This window comes from Balaenoptera acutorostrata, chromosome 3 (genome assembly GCF_949987535.1).
Source record: "Balaenoptera acutorostrata chromosome 3, mBalAcu1.1, whole genome shotgun sequence".
Classification (NCBI taxonomy): Eukaryota; Metazoa; Chordata; class Mammalia; order Artiodactyla; family Balaenopteridae; genus Balaenoptera; species Balaenoptera acutorostrata.
Window position 1 is genome coordinate 12,527,181 of NC_080066.1, and position 17,810 is coordinate 12,544,990.

Genomic DNA, 17,810 nt, shown 5'->3' on the forward strand with positions numbered 1-17,810 from the left:
AGATTTAGCATAATTCTTAAGGGCCCTAGGATTTTCAGAATGGTAAGTGAGCACTGGCTTCAACTTCAAGTCACGAGCTGCATTAGCCCCTGAGAGAGTTAGCCGGCCTTTTGAAGCTTTGAAATCAGGCACTGACCTCTCCTCGATAACTATGAAAGTCCTAAATGGCATCTTCTTCCAACAGAAGGTTGTTTCATCTACATTAAAAATCTGTTGTGTAGTGTAGCCACTTTCATTAATTATCTTCTGGATAACTTGAGGCAGCTTCTATGTCAGCACTTGCTGCTTCACCTTGCACTGTTATGTTATGGAGATGACTTCTTTCCTCAAACCTCATGAACCAACCTCTCCTAGCTTGAAACTTTTCTTCTGTAGCTTCCTCGCCTCTCTCAGCCTTCATAAAATTGAAGAGAGTCAGGGCCTTGCTCTGGATTAGGATTTGACTTAAAGGAATGTTATGGCTGGTCTGATCTTCTATTCAGACTGATAAAACTTTCTCCATATCAGCAATTATGCTGTTGTGCTTTCTTATCATCCATATGTTCACTGGAGGAGCACTTTCAATTTCCTTTAAAAACTTTTCCTTTGCATCCACAACTTGGCTAACTGTTTGGCACAAGAGGCCTAGCTTTTGGCCTGTCTCAGCTTTTGATATGCCTTCCTCACTAAATCTAATCATGTCTAGATTTTATTTAAAGTGAGATATGGGGACTTCCCCAGTGGCACAGTGCTTGAGAATCCGCCTGACAATGCAGGGGACACGGGTTCGAGCCCTGGTCCAGGAAGATCCTGCACGCCGCGGAGCAACAAAGTGTGTAGGCCACAACTACTGAGCCTGCGCTCTAGAGCCCGTGAGCCACAACCACTGAGCCCACGTGCCACAACTACTGAGCCCACGCACCTAGTGCCCGCGAGCCACAAGAGGAGCCACCACATGAGAAGCCTGCACACCACAACGAAGAGTAGCCCCTGCTCACCGCAACTAGAGAAAGCCCGCGTGCAGCAACAAAGACCCAACGCAGCCAAAAATAAATAAATAAATATTTATTTATTTATTTAAAAAAATAAATAAAGTGAGACACGTGCAACTCCTCCTTTCACTTGAACACTTAGAGGCCATTGTAGGGTTATTAGCTGGCTTAATTTCAATATTTGTTGTGTCTCAGGAAATAGGGAGGTCTGACGAGAGGTAGAGAGATGGGGAAATGGCCAGTTGGTGGAGCAGTCAGAACGCACATAACATTTACAATTAAGTTCACCATCTTACATGGGAGTGGTTTATGGTGCCCCTAAACAATTACAGTATTTACAAAAGTAACATTAAAGATCACTGATCACAGATCACCATAACAAACATAATAATAATGATGAAAAAGTTTGAAATGTTTCAAGGATTACCAAAAGGTGACACAGAGACTTGAGGTGAGCAAATGCTGTTGGAAAAAAATACACCGATAGACAGGCTCTATGCTGGGTTGCCACAAGCCTTCAATTTGTAAAAGACACAGTATCTGCAAAGCACAATAAAATGAGGTACGCCTGTACACTTTGCAATTCAATGTACAGTAGATTTACAATGTGTTAGTTTCAGGTGTACAGCACAGTAGGCACATATCCATTCTTTTTCAGATTCTTTTCCTACATAGGTTATTACAGAATATTGAGTAGTTTCCTGTGCAATACAGTAGGTCCGTGTTGATTATTTTATATATAGTAGTGTGTATGCAATTCACACTCTTTTCCACTCTTTTAAATTAAACACAAATAGAAATCCAAGGGGTCACAGAGAATAATGGATCTGAAGTAATTCAAATCATTTCTTGTCGACATATTCTTTCATAAGGCACATTAATACCAATCAAGCTGCTTTGCTCTGGGGTAGAGTCTAATAGGTCCCAAATCAGGATGCACAACAGACTTGCCTGGGAAACGTAAAATATACAGATGCTCAGGACCCACCCCAAATCTACTGATTAAACATCTCAGCAGGATAAACCTGGAAATCTGAATTTTAAGACACCACCTACCTCCCTTTTCCCCACCCCCCCCACCCCATAATTTTGATATTTGCACCAAGAACTAAAGTTTGGGAATAGTTTACATCAGTAAATCTCTTTAGGGGCACATTTATTTTCAGTGGGAAAAACCCATTTGCATCATTACTAGTATCAGAATTACCCTGGACTCTGGTAAACATGCAGATTCTTCACTCCTACCCAGGACTCTAAGGGTGGAGTACCCAGGTGACTCTGAAGTACCCAAACCTTGAGAACCATTGCTTTAAGGTAGTCTTTCCTTTTTTTAAATTGAGGTGTAATTGACATATAACATTATATTAGCTTCAGGTATACAACATAATGATTCAATATTTGTATATACTGCATAATGATCACCACAGTAAATTGTAGGGGAGGAAAAAAATGTCATCTATCTTCTAGGTTCTTTGGCTGGTCTAATAGTTAAGTTGAATAAGACAGATTAACAGGAGAAAAACAAATTTAATTTGGGAGTCCCAACGATATAAGATCCAAGGGCAGGCAAATTGGGCAGTCAAGGCTTATATGCTATCCTGAGCTAAAGAATGGGATGGGGGCCTGGGGCTTCAAAGGGAAGGAGGATCATTCACAGGACAATAAGGGCAGGTGTTTGGTTGTTAGATGTTTGCCCTGCCATCAGGTAGGTCATTCCAATAAAAGTTATCTCTGGTAATAGCTCTCTCTCTGAGCCAGGCCCCCTATCTAAATTCTTTTAGGTAGTTAAGGGCGAGATTAAAAGCTCTTCCTGAGTCTTTGGGGGACCTTGATTGTCTTCATCTCAAAACAATCCACATGCCAAAGTGACACATTTTAGGGAGGCTTATTCTGAACCCCTTCAAAGTCTAGTTAACATCCATCACCACACATAGTTATAAATTTTTTTTTCTTGGGCTGAGAGCTTTTAAGATCCACTCCTTTAACAATTCTCTCAGCAACTTTCAAATATACAGTACAGTATTATTAACTATAGTCACCATGCTGTACATTGCATCCCCAGGTCTTATTTACTTTATAGCTGGAAATTTGTACCTTTTGACTAAGGTGGTGTTTTCTAAACTCGAGAAATCTAAAGAATTCTGAGATATTTGTTAAGTGTAAGGATTTCCTTTCCTACACCCTGTTCAGGACAATTGAAATAGAATGATTTTCTGGGAGGGGCTTGGTAATCTTTAAATGTAACAAATCCCTCCAAGAAATTGTTATCACTAGGCAAATTAGGAAACACTGCTTGAAGTCAGCAGCAGCTCGCATTTATTGAACACACACTGCGTGCAGGTACAGTTCTAAGCGCTTTCAGTGTATTTGCTCATTTACCCCTAACAGCAGCTCCATGCAGTATCGTCTCAGCTTCATTTCGCAGAGTAAGTGCCCCTCTTCACCAATCCATTAAGGGTGTATTTTACCATTTGAATCTCAGGGCGATCTCATTTTACATATTCATAGTTTCTTAGATTAGATTCTGAGCTCTCTAATGCCTTTGAGATTAAACACCAATTCACTTTTCTTTAGAAAGCACACAGTAAACTTCTTTGCATAACATAGGAGCTCCATACATAGCATTGCTTCTAAGACATCAAAGGGTCATTCTGCTTTTTGTCCAGTGCCTTTGGCAGTGGAAAAGCCTACCTTGATTTTGCAGATGTGGGGACAGAAGTTGGCAGTAGAACCTGCTGCTGCTGAAAGCAGAGACCTTTTGAGTTACTCTGGCTGAGTCAGAGTCCTTCAGAAACTGAACCAGGAAAAGGAAAACAGAAAGATCATCTGGTTTGGCTCGCTCTCCTAGCCCGGATCCTGGCGGGGGAAGAGAATTTCAGTGGAGAAGAGAAAGGTAATAGATATTTCCAGTTTCCTGTCACACCCCTTCTCCCACAGGCTTATCCACATTCTAATCAACTTTCTGAGACTAATAGTTTCCTATTTACTAAAAGCTCATACTCATCGTTCCCTTTCTAATTCCTTTTACACTTGCCTGATTTGCACATTTTATGCTTTCCTAGTCTCTGATTATTCAATAACGCAAAAGCTAACACGTCTAAACTTTGTGCCACGCATCTCCAACCTTGAGGCAATAGGAACAAATGGGTGTGCTGTTTCCTTATCAACTGTTACCCTAACTCCTTCAATGTAAGGAAGCTTTCCTTGCTCTGAAATTCAAAATCACTTTCTTGAAACTTAAAAACGTACTTTAAGTACCTTTTATTGTTCAAGTTTTCTTTTAATTTCCATTCAGGTTTTTCTATTTAATCTTAACAGACTGGGGGAAAAAAGGTACCCAAATCTCCATTTTTTCCCTCAGATAAAGCTAAAAGAGAAAGACTCATGAGGTTAATAATTTACATTTTAATTTAATCTAAAATCATGCACTTGGTAGGAGAAAGAAGCAAGATTTGAAAGCTATTGTGTCTGATTTTGAAGTCCATGCTCTTTCCACCATATTGTGATACTCAGTGTTCAAGCTATTTTGTTCATTGTTTCCCATGTGTATGAATTATCTCCTCAAATAGATTAAAAAAAAAACATGTTTAAACATGGAGTGCTAAGCAGGCAGCAGGAATGCCATAAAAGAAGTGATGACTTCTCTCCTTAGCCACACCAACCTCACCTGAAATCACCAAATCAAAAAACTCAACCAAATTGACTTCTCAGAATTCCTGTACCAGAATCAGAAATCCTTTGGTGATGTTCCCGGAATATAGGACCGCTGCTCAGGCAATCTTACCATTTGTTCCTGGAGGTTTCATACCCTGTGTGACCTCCTTGCGTGTTACAGCTCCACTCAGTAGACAACTGACCACAGCAACACAGGAACTGTATCCTGTATTATTCACTTGGAACTTTAAAAAGTTAAGGCAGGACATCATGTTTAATATTTAATGAGTCTATAGGTTCTGTTGTCTGTTTTGCATACCCAGTAGTATACTTCTGTTCAGTATCTTACTATAGATAGATGAGATGGCAATGATGTATAGATCTCTTCCAAAACTTCAGGTGAAAAATAAAAGAGGGTAAAGATCACCTTTCACCTAAGAAAAATATCTCTAGGTATTGGGTGGAGCTCAGATTCTCTGTTCACTCACTACCAGTTTCTGGACCTATACAACTGGTAGCTTCTACCAGTTGTCGGCTTCTACCAGAAGTCGGTCAGCTTCTCTCCGTGGTCATTGCCCCTCACCTGATTCACGCTGCCAGCCTTCTTGCCCTGACTATTGCAATAGCCCCTTCCTCTTACCTTACTGCAGTTTATTCTCTACTCAGCACAGTGATATTTCTAGACACTAAGTCAAAGGTTTTATTTTTTACTGTCCTATTTAAAATCCTTCAACTTCTTGGAGGGAGCTCTGAGGGAGGTGGCGGGGGAGAGAGGAGCCCTGAGTGATGGAGGAAAAATAAAATATAAAATCCTTCAACTTCTTCCTGATTTGCTGATTATAAAGTCCAAACTCCTTGCCATAGCCTACAAGACTCTATATGGCCTGTCTTCTGCCCACATCTCCACTCACATAATATCTCATTGCATAAATATCTGTTGAATAAATGAATGAATAACACTTCCTTAACTTTTCAGATAGAAATCAGTTTCCCAAAAACCATAGTGCCAGAACATAACAAATTTATTTTCATGTGTTCATCTGGATGGCAACTAGTTGGTCGTCGGTGCAGGTAAACATGTCTATTATTCATCTTTATCTCTGCTGTGTTCAAGCAAAGAAAGTTCACTCCACTCCCACCCAACCCCCTTTGGTATTTTGTGAAAGACTCTTAGTTTTTCTTTTTTTGGCTGACAACTGAATGCAAAATCCTGCCATAATATCCAGAATATATTAGCCAAATAGTATACTCTATGAGGGCATCACGTTTGTACTAAGGATCATCAGTTGGCTGATATCTATTAGTTAAAATCAATCAAGTAGTAGTAGCTCTTCTGGTGATGACAGATTTGATTGTTAATTAATCATAACATCAATGAGAGGTTCTTTAAAATTCATACAAAAGGTATTTTTTTAAAAGAATCTGCTTTTAGAATTTAAGTAAACAGTCATTGCTTGTCATTTTGCTAAGCTCACTACATTTTTGATCTACAAGTGCATTTAATGAACTCAATAGCCAGCAGTTAGTCAGATTAAAAGACTGAGAAATGTCAGTACAGGCATGATCTGTGAATAGCTGACAAACATTACTCAGTTACTGGATTTCAGTTGGACGACGGACAGGCTTATTAAAGTGCCGATTCTGTTGTGGGAACCCTCATCAGAAGACACTGCTTTATCCTCAAGATGTCAAACTTGCTTCCAATGGGTAAATTTATTTTTTAATTTATTATTTATTTATTTATATTGTATTTTTGGCTGCGTTGGGTCTTAGTTGCGGCATGCGGGATCTTCGCTGAGGCATGCGGGATCTTTCCCTATGGTGTACAGGCCTCTCTCTAGTTTCCAGAGCGTGTGGGTTCTGTAGCGTGTGGCACGCCAGCTCTAGTTGAGGTGTGCGAGCTCAGTAGTTGTGGCACACGGGGCTTAGTTGCCCCACGGCATATGGGATCTTAGTTCGCTGACCAGGGATCGAACCCCTGTCCCCTGCATTGTAAGCAAGATTCTTTACCACTGAACCACCAGGGGAGTCCCCCAATGGGTAAATTATCGTGATACAAAAATAGACTACAGATAAAGCCCTCAATTTTACTTGGGTAAATCCCAGAGTAAAGTAACCCAGATTGTTACTTAAATTTACATTTAGAAAAGTAAAAGATTTCAGGTAAAAATATAAGTTTAGTTTGAAAACATAGACTATTATTCTAGATTATGATTTTCTTACCTATCTCTTATTTAACTAATATTTATTTATACTTGGTTTGGCAGGTGAAAGAGCTATCTGGATTCTCGAAGGAAACTCTTCAAATCATGCTTAAAGGCTCAAATTGAGCTCTTACCTAATCAGATCAGTGATATATTTTCATGATCCAGGATGAGGTATGATCCACAATGTCTTTCTTTCATTCCTATTTTGTTTGCTAGAGTAGCCCGATTCTCACTAGATCCCATTCAGCCTGAAACTCCACTTTCATATATATTATAAGTCAGCTAGATTATCTCTCAAAGGCAAATGAAAAAAATCTAGAGTCCTATTTCCCAGAGATCTTTAATCTAGACTGAAAGTAAATCCAGATGCTTAAATATTTTAATATATTTAGACAGGATCATTTAGTTTGTTACTTTCAAAATATAATCTTTTAAATTTAGATCTGAATGACTCGAGTGTGCAGAATTGGCAAACGTGCAGAACAATAAGACAAATTTACATTAACGAGTTTTATTACATCAACTGAGGGTCACAAGAGCTTCACATGCTCTAATAAACCCAGGGAATGCATAAGAGCCAACAATGCCAAGAACAAATTAAAAGGAAAGTTCAGATGTCAGACTTGGTTCGTTGACATCTTTGGAAATGTATTGTTTTCGAGTTGAAAATCTAACTGCTTTGAAAATAAATCTTACCATTATTTAAAGAGAATTTTTTAAAATAATCACTATCATAAGGAAAAGTCTTGGTTTAAAAAAAAAATCTAAAGTCTAATAGTAACTTAAAAAAAAATCAAGTGAGGAAATTAAAAGATGGAATATATACTATAGGCCACAAGAAACTTGGGCACAAATTGAGTAGTTCTTAGAAACTGAGGCATAGCCTGCTCAAAAATAATACTTCTCATATAGGGGTAAATTGCTCTAATATATTTTTCTTTGCTTCCCAGGAGCATAACACAACTTGGGCATAAAGGAGAAAATGTGTCAGTTAACTTTCATAATGCTGCAATTTCTCTTCCTCCAAAATCCATTTCTGTGTTACATTTAAATGTTAACATGGTGAAACTTAAAGAAAACTTAATCAGGTATACAAAGTGAATTAAGAGAACCTTTTCTTCCCAAATTTAATTCAAAGTGAATTTGAAAAAACAAACAGGAATAAACTACTGGTACCTAATGGAACCATATGCCGGGTCACACTGTTTTTTATTCAAGCCAACACTGTTAACCTAATTCTTTATTTTAAATTAACATTAATTTATTTTTCAAACTAAGCTTACAGGTTAAAATGTCTTTAACACAAATTGCTGTAAAGAATTTTTTACTAAGAATTATTTCAAATCCAAAGAAAATAACCCCCATACTGAAAAAGAGATTTAATCACTGTTGCTATACATTATTTTTTTCACTAATAGTCAACAACCTAGTTAAATTTTTCTCATGCTTTATAGAAAAAAAATGTATAAGAGTATTTCATTTGACCAAAATCCATATTTATACATCTGTACATTTCCCCCATTTCTAGATCCTGGATAGCCCAGAGGCACCCAGAGACTTGGCTAGAAACATCTATAGTTACTTACTCATTACCAGTCCTTACTCATCAGCAATCCAGAGAAACAGTTTGAGATCTGGGTCACTCTTGAGTATTAAGGTCCATCTTGCATTAGTTAGAACTGATTTAACTGCAAGCATCCCAACCAAAGAAATGTATCCCTGAGATTTAGAGCATCCCAGAGCACTGAAATGAGTGCAAACTTTATAAGTATCTTAATGCTTTATCTTCATTTTTCTGCTAATCTCACGCTGGAAAATTCATGTTCCTTAAAAAAAGATTATTTACCTCTGGTCAGTGGTAAGCTGGTAAATGTTTAACAACAGCTCTGTGGAAAAGGAGGAGGAGGAGGAGAAAGCAATGACTCTGATTGGTAGCACTGCCAAATACTGTGGTGTAAATACTTCCACTGTGGCTGATTTCCAGCCACCAATGGGATATCAGTGAATGCAGAATTGGGAATAGAAGCTCAGTAGGATGCTATTACATCGTATTTCCACCATGCATATCCAAAGACATAAATGAACTCAAGGCCATATACAATAGTGAAATGGAGTAAAATAGGAAGTGATGACTTGAGTATTTATTACTTTTGTTTTTTATACAGTGGATTTAAGTTTATATAATGCAATTTTAAATAATGCCTGAGTTTAACAACCACTTCACCAAGTTCCTGAAAGCTGAACAAGCAGCTCTCATGAGCCACTAAAAGCGGATTCCCGCACACCCCCGCTATCTTGTTTGTCTCTCTCCTTGGGTATGTTTTTGTTCTTTTCTCTGAAATTTTAAGTCAAATACATTATGTCTTTTTGTTTTCTTTTTTGTTTGTTTGTTTATCAATACGAATAAGGAATTTAATCATGTGAATAATTCTGGCTACATACCATGGAGATTATTTTTATATAAATTTTTTAAAATAAATTTATTTATTTTTGGCTGCATTGGGTCTTCTTTGCTGCACACGGGCTTTCTCTAGTTGCAGCAAGCGGAGGCTACTCTTTGTTGCAGTGCGTGGGCTTCTCATTGCTGTGATTTCTCTTGTTACAGAGCACGGGCTCTAGGCGCGTGGGCTTCAGTAGTTGTGACACGTGGGCTTCAGTAGTTGTGGCTCGTGGGCTCTAGAGCACAGGCTCAGTAGTTGTGGTGCAGGGGCTTAGTTGCTCTGTGGCATGTGGGATCTTCTGGACTAGGGCTCGAACCCATGTCCCCTGCATTGGCAGGCAGATTCTTAAGCACTGAGCCACCAGGGATGTCCCCATGGAGATTTTTAAATATTATTTTTTCCATCTATTTTGTAAATAGTCTGTTGTTTGTATTATTGACCAGATACTATATAGGAGCCTTTGTGGGTTTCGTCTTTTGTTTGCTTGTTTATTTCCATCAGGTTGTGTTTTCTTTAAACTTACTAATTTCTAATTTTGCCGCAGTGTGATTTGAGAATGTCGCCTATATAATAACAGCTCTTAAAGTTCATTCAGATTTTACTGTTGTGAAATATTTTTGTTAGTAATAAGAATAATAAAAGTTACAATTTATAGAGTAGATCCCAGAAACATATACCCTTTAATCTTCTCAAGAATCTGATATAATAGTGTCTTAACTCAGAATACCTATGAAACAAAGCTGAATAAAACCCTCTTTGCAATGCTTTGCGGGCGAGTATAATACCAGGGCAGCAAGCGGAGGGAATGAGGAATAAGGGAGGAAGGAAATCTCCCAAGACAGCTGCACGGTCACCCAGGACATCTCCAAGGTGAGTATGTGGAACCAGTGCACCTCAGAATAGTCCACTGGGGAAGAAGAAGAGAGAGAGGGTTTGGCCTGTGGAGCTTGTCGTTCTACCTTCTAGTGTCAAAGTTCACCCTAAGCAGGCATTAACACCCTGCGGTAGATTGTTTGCAAGAATGGTTGCAGTAATTCCTCCCATTCCTGACTGCATGGCCCTTCGAAATGTGAGTGCACAGCAATTCCTAACGAGAGGAGGAATTTTTGTAAAGCAATTATACTCCAATAAAGATGTTTTTAAAAAAAGAGGAGGAATTTATTTCTCCAGCCCTTGAACCTTGGTTTGGTCATGTGACTTTGGCCAAGGGGACATTAGCAAATATGATGCTGAACAGAAAACTTGAAAAGTGCTTGAGCATCCGGGCTTGCCCTCTCTTACTGCTGGGAACTTCTGCCACCATGAAAATGACCCTGGGCTGATCTGCTGGGTGATGAGCCACTCATGAAGTTGTCTCAGCTGACACTGACCCAACTGCCAGACATGTGGGTGAAGCCCCCCCGCCCAAGACCAATCAGCCTGCCAACCAACAGACCTGTGACTCCATTCTACATCAGCCAGTCCCAGATGAGCCCAGACTAAAAGAACGGCCCGATCATCCTTAGAATTGTGAGAAATAAGTGTTTGTTGTTTAAAAGCATTAAGTTTGGGGCTTTGTAGCAAAAGCCAACTGATGGACTATACCACGCTTCCAGATTGGGTTACTAGCCCGTTAAGTAGGTGCTGGAGAAGCCAGATCCTTTGACCTATGTTTCAGTGTTTCCTTGGAGTCCAGAAGAAGCGGAAGAAGTTGTATTATACTCCTTGGGCTCCAATCCAATGTCACTGAAACCACTACAACTCCCACCATGATGGGTGCTATGCTGAAGCCACACTGCAGAGGAGGTGAGGGCAGCCAGTGGTGCAAGGAGACGAGGTGATGGGTGAAATATCCACAGAGCAAGGACCAAAGTCCAAGTGTGGAGGTAGGGCCAGGCAATATGGGGGAGCGCATAAGCTCTACAGACAGCTGCTTTTATCCTGCGTGAAATAAGACTCAATTTGTAAGTAATGAAAACTAACTTGAAACAGCTTAAGGGAAAAAGGTTAATTTATTACAAGAATGCAGAAAGGCAGTGGGGCCTTCGAAAGGGGTCAGTGTCAGAAAATGAAAATCTCAGGACTCTCTCTCCATATATCACCCAGATCTCTCTGCACAATTACTTCATGCTTCTCTCTTTCTGCAAACGCCCTACTTTCTCTGCTCCTCCAGGACTCTGTGGAAGAGATTACACATATGGTCCCCTAAATTCAAAGGTTACTATTCCAGGCCCACAGATGTGCCAAATTTCCAAATGAAAGAAACTGAGTCTGGCTGCAATCAGACGTGCACACCTAGGTAGAATCAGCCATGAGAGGGGGGGCGGAAGTCTTGCCAGTGGTTGATTCCAATGGACAAGGGCAAAGGGAAGTTTCCAGAGAAAGGGGGTGAGAACTGAGAAACCCAAAAGGTGTCAACCATATTCACCCAATTTAAAAGGTGAAGACATCAACCAAAGTTCAGGGAGAATAAGGAACTCTCTCCCTGTCTAAAGTCACACACACTTCCAGTGGCAAGGTCTTAATACAGCTCTGATCTCAAATCCCAAACCCTTTCACTTCTAGCAGAATCCTCCCATGGGATCTTACCAAAACATATCTAAGATATTTGTATTTTCTATAATTAGCATGTTTAATTCTATAAGAAAAAACACAAAATTATATCTTAAGCCAAGATACATCAAGGAAAATCACTCCCTGAAAAGGGAAACCGTGTACACTGCTGGTGGGATTGTAAATTGGTGCAGCCACTATGGAGAACAGTATGGAGGTTCCTGTAAAAACTAAAAATAGAAATACCACATGATCTAGCTATTCCACGCCTGGGTATATGTCCAAAGCACATGAGAACACTAATTTGAAAAGATACATGCACTCCAATGCTCATAGCAGCATTATTTACAATAGCCAAGATATGGAAGCAACCTAAGTGTCCATCAACAGATGAATGGGTAAAGAAGATGTGGTATAACAATGGAATATTACTGAGCCATATAAAGAATAAAATACTGCCATTTGCAGCAACATGGATGGACCTAGACAGTATTATGCTAAGTGAAATAAGTCAGACAAAGACAAATACTCTATGTTATCACTTATAATGAGGTGGTACCTCATTGTAGTTTTGATTTGCATTTCTCTAATAATTAGTGATGTTGAGCATCTTTTCAAGTGTTTGCTGGCCATCTGTATGTCTTCTTTGGAGAAATGTCTATTTAGGTCTTCTGTCCATTTTTGGATTGGGTAGTTTGTTTTTTTAATATTAAGCTGCATGAGCTCCTTGTATATTTTGGAGATTAATGCCTTGTCAGTTGCTTCATTTGAAAATATCTTCTCCCATTCTGAGGGTTGTCTTTTCGTCTTGTTTATGGTTTCCTTTGCTGTGCAAAAGCTTTTAAGTTTAATTAGGTCCCATTTGTTTAGTTTTGTTTTTATTTCCATTTCTCTAGGAGGTGGGTCATAAAAGATCTTGCTGAGATTTATGTCAGAGAGTGTTTTTCCTATGTTTTCCTCTAAGAGTTTTGTAGTGTCTGGCTTCACATTTAGGTGTTTAATCCATTTTGAGTTTATTTTTGTGTATGGTGTTAGGGAGTGTTCTAATTTCATTCTTTTACATGTAGCTGTCCAGTTTTCCCAGCACCACTTATTGAAGAGACTGTCTTTTCTCCACTGTATATTCTTGCCTCCTTTGTCATAGATTAGGTGAACATTGGTGCGTGGGTTTATCTCTGGGCTTTCTATCCTGTTCCATGTTTTTGTGCCAGTACCATACTGTGTAGATTACTGTAGCTTTGTAGTATAGTCTGAAGTCAGGGAGCCTGATTCCTGCAGCTCCGTTTTTCTTTCTCAAGATTGCTGTGGCTACTCGGGGTCTTTTGTGTTTCCATACAAATTGTAAAATTTTTTGTCTAATTCTGTGAAAAATGCCATTGGTAATTTGATAGGTATTGCACTGAATCTGTAGATTGCTTTGGGTTGTATAGTCATTTTCACAATATTGATTCTTCCAGTCCAAGAACATGGTATATCTCTCCATCTGTTTGTGTCGTCTTTGATTTCTTTCATCAGTATCTTACAGTTTTCTGCATACAGGTCTTTTTCTGCCTCTATATTTTAATATAATGTGCTTAGGGAATTCCCTGGTGGTCCAGTGGTTAGGACTCCATGCTCTCACAGCCAAGGGCCCGGGTTCGATCCCTGGTCGGGGAACTAAGATCCTGCAAGCCATACAGCAAGGCCAAAAATAAATAAATAAATAAATAAAACAAAATAATGTGCTTATATTATAGTCACGTGAATTATTAATATAAATGTAATTTATATTCATATACACACATGGTACCATTAAGTTTAATAGAAATACTTAAATTCTTCTTGATTTTTACTTTTAGATATTATATATTAATTTTCTACTATGGAAAACAAGAATTTAACTCTTACCTCACCCCACACATATACACATACTCCCCCTCCATTCTCAATATAATTATATATTTCATTTTTGCTAAATCAATATTCAGGGTGTATATGATTATGAAATTATCTTTCACAGTTCAATACACATACTTAATGGGTTTTGGTTATATTTCCTTTCCTTGTATAACTTTTTGTTTGCCCTAAAAGTAGTAACTGTCTTTTCTTCCATTTGCTTAGTTTTCTGTTCCTCTCACTGGCCTATCCCAAAACTATTCGACACAGTGTCAATCCCCACCAACAACACTCACACTCGTTAGGTAAACTGTCTTCGTACAGCCAGGCCTCCTGAAGCCCAGAGTCCTCCTGCTCCAGGCTGACCCGCTGCCCAGTCTTTAACTTGAAGGTTCTTGCCACCACCATGATGGGGATTCCCTTTGTCTCATCTGAGATGGATGCCTGTTTCCCGGATCCTGTGTCTTAATTTTCCTTGGTTTACAGCCTCGTGTAGGTAGAACTTCTTTCAGCAGATTTCTGAGAAAAGTTGAGGGGGTGGTATGTTGTTTTGAGACTTGAATGTCTGAAAGTATGTTTATTCTACCCTCATTTTTAATAGTTTGGTGGGTGTAGTAAATATTGTTTATTTTCCATACCAACCAAGATCTTTTAATCACCTTCCCTTGGTAAATTTCCCACACATTGAGTCTCACTTTTCCAAGGTAGAATCTTGAATGTGCTCTTTTGCTACTGGGGTTGGCAGAAGGAGATATGCAGCCTAAGCTCTTCTAATGACACATACCTCTATGAGACTTCAGTTCAGAAGTAAGCAACGTGAGATAGTAGTTGTTTGCAGAATCCACCTTTTTGGAAAATGATGGAAATAGAGACATCTAGTCTGGAGGGGAGGGATGGCTCAAGAGTGAAGCTTCTTCATCATGCAGCCAGCTGTGCTGTCTGTGCCAGGTGTGGTAGTGGAGATGTCTTCTCAAGTGCAGCTCCCACAGTGGTCTTTGGGTGTGGACCTGGCACCTTGGTATACAAGCCTGCATTCTCTGGCTCACCAGAAAATTCCATAAACCACCTAAGCAATCTGAAGTCAATAAGTTTCTTATCTGCTTAAACTAACTATATAGATTCTGCTGTTGACAATTAAGAATACTAACTGATATAGCTAGGTATAGAATTATAGCTTGGAAATCATTTTCCCTCAGAATTTGCAAAGCATTTTTCCATGGTCTTCTGTTATGATGTTTCTCTTGAGAAGTCTGATGCCATTCTTGTTCTAAGGTTCTGGATGTGACTTATTTTTCCTCTCTGAAGGATTTGAGGTTATTTTTTTATGCCTAATACTCTGTAATTTCTAGTTGAAATGCTGTGGCATGGGTCTTTTTGCATTCATTTGGTGGCCACACACAGCTGTACATGTTGTGCACTGCACCACTTTAGGGAGCACTAATCTCATCTTAATCCATAGACACACCTGTATGGCTGTCCACAAAGACCCTGTGGACACTCTGTGGGACTTTACAATCTGGAGACGACTATTCTTGAGTTCTGGGAAATCTTTTGTATAGTCTTTCTTCTCAACCATTGTCTTTGTTCTACCTCTGGAAAACCTATTAGTCAAATATTGGGCTTCCAAGATTAATCTCATTTTCTTATTTTGTCCCTATTTTCCATTCCATGTCTCCTTGTTCCACTTTCTGAGAGATTTCCTCCAATTTATCTTCCAAACTTCACCTGTGCTATTAGTTAACTTCAGCTGTGCTATTTTTAATTCACAAGAGTTCTTTCTAAAATTAGCAATTCCTTCTCCAGGATCTTGATCTTATCTCTCTGAAGATATCAATTATGGATTTACTTTTTTCTTATTTTAGCTGTTCTTCCATTCACTGCATTCTGTCTCCTTTGTTTTTCCTTTCCACTTGCTGTTTCTTTTTCATTTGTCAGTGTCCCTTTTTTGCTTTAGATAGGATGTAAATTGCCTCAGTTTGAACCCCAGCCAACTTGACTCCAAAGACCTTTCTTAATGAGCAAAATAATTTGTGCAAGATACGATTATTATAGCCTCTATTTATTAAAGATCTACCATATAACCTATGAGTTTACACAGTACTTAGCACAGTACCTACTCCTGGCAGTCAATATTTGTTGAATGAATTTGTTTCATTCAATATTATTCAATGAATATTTACTTCCTATTTCCAAGAACTATTTTCCTTTATTTTTCTTCTCTATTCAGCACATTAGCATGGCTTGCCCAGAGCACCTTCTCACCTCAATAAAAGTAGAGATACACTGACCCATGTATTGCCATCTGTGTTCCTTGGCTGTCTTTTCTCTAGACATCATACAGACCACCACTCTTCTCTTGTGACAGTACATTCCTGCAACAGGATGGATAGACAGACAGACATATAGATAGATAATTTGGATATAGATACTTGGGTCAGTTATGGCTTTCTTTATATCAATTACTTTTGATTACTCCTGCTTAGAATATGCTTGTAGTACAGCTGCCCTGACTTAACTGGGAGAACCACCCCATCCTGTTCAAAAAGAACTTTAGTGACCATCTCTTGGGGTGAGTTATCTTTGCAGTCGGCTGCTCTGACCCATGTATATGAATATTCTTATTAACCTTAACTTGAGAGGGGAAGCCTCATCCTTAAATTATAAATATGACTATTATATGGAGCCTCTAGCCCAATAAGTACCCACTAATGGTATGTTTGTTTGTTTTCTTTTTTAGCGGCTGAGGTGAAGTTTCCTTATTTTCTTTTAAAGACTTAGTAAATTAGTGAAAATTAGGGAAGACCACTTAATTTTAAGCAGAGTAGACCACATAAAACTATTCTAGGGCTTCCCTGGTGGCGCAGTGGTTGGGAATCTGCCTGCCAATGCAGGGGCCACGGGTTCGAGCCCTGGTCTGGGAAGATCCCACATGCCGCGGAGCGACTGGGCCCGTGAGCCACAACTACTGAGCCTGCGCATCTGGAGCCTGTGCTCCGCAACAAGAGAGGCCGCGATAGTGAGAGGCCCGCGCACCGCGATGAAGAGTGGCCCCCGCTTGCCGCAACTGGAGAGAGCCCTCACACAGAAACGAAGACCCAACACAGCCATAAATAAATAAATATAAAAATGGTCCACATCAAAAAAAAAAATCTTTAAAAAAAAAAAACTATTCTAAAAGAAAACCAAGCAGGACAATATAAAAGAAAAATAATTCAAAAATAGAGAAAGAGGGGGATTTCCCTGGTGGCGCAGTAGTTAAGAATCCGCCTGCCAATTCAGGGGACACGGGTTCGATCCCTGGTCCAGGAAGATCCCACATGCCGTGGAGCAGCTAAGCCCATGCGCCACAACTACTGAGCCTGCGCTCTAGAGCCTGTGAGCCACAACTACTGAGCCCGCCTGCCACAACTACTGAAGCCCGTGCACCTAGAGCCTGTGCTCCGCAACAAGAGAAGCCACCGCAATGAGAAGCCTGCGCACCGCAATAAAGAGTAACCCCTGCTCGCCACAACTAGAGAAAGCCCACACACAGCAACAAAGACACAACGCAGCCAAAAATTAATTAATTTCTAAAAAAATAGAGAAAGAGGGAAAAGTAAAACCAGCAACATCCTAAAGAAGCATGATCCATAAAAACCTAAAAAGGAAAAAGTTTTATATACTTTCTGAAGAAAACCAAGGCTTGTGTTGAAGGCCAGATTATCGAGATATTTCTGATATACTAAAGAACAATTAAGAATAGAAATAGAAAAATAGCAGCCTTCTCAAAATAGGGAAGGCTTTGCAACATGTATATATTTAATCTGTGGCAAACACATTGTTGAGGAGCTGATCAGGAACCCTAAATTATGGCAACTATTAATTCTACTTTTATATCTTTATAATGCAAAACAAGTTAATGTATATCTTATTCACTTTATTCCCAGATACTTCAATATTATAATTTTCTTTTTAAAGAATTTTCTTCTTAATTTCTTTTTATTACAACAGCTTAGCTTAACTGTTAAAATTATGCTGTCTATTCCTGTAGGGTCAAGTTGTTTTCTAAATCACTATAGCCATCTCTTTACAAATTGCCACAATTCTGAGTAGTAGTGACATCTGCCAACAGTCAATCGATAAAATGAAAA

At 39.1% G+C, this 17,810-nt stretch overlaps 1 long non-coding RNA gene across 1 annotated transcript; it reads right to left on the minus strand.

Annotated features, from left to right (window-relative positions):
- Window positions 1-8,198: 8,198 nt before the first annotated feature.
- On the minus strand, window positions 8,199-15,927 carry LOC114238813 (uncharacterized). Its single transcript, XR_009007671.1, has 3 exons — window positions 14,465-15,927; window positions 13,977-14,199; window positions 8,199-13,469 (listed from the first exon to the last, which is right to left on the minus strand). It is a non-coding gene; the product is annotated as an uncharacterized LOC114238813 (long non-coding RNA).
- Window positions 15,928-17,810: the final 1,883 nt, after the last annotated feature.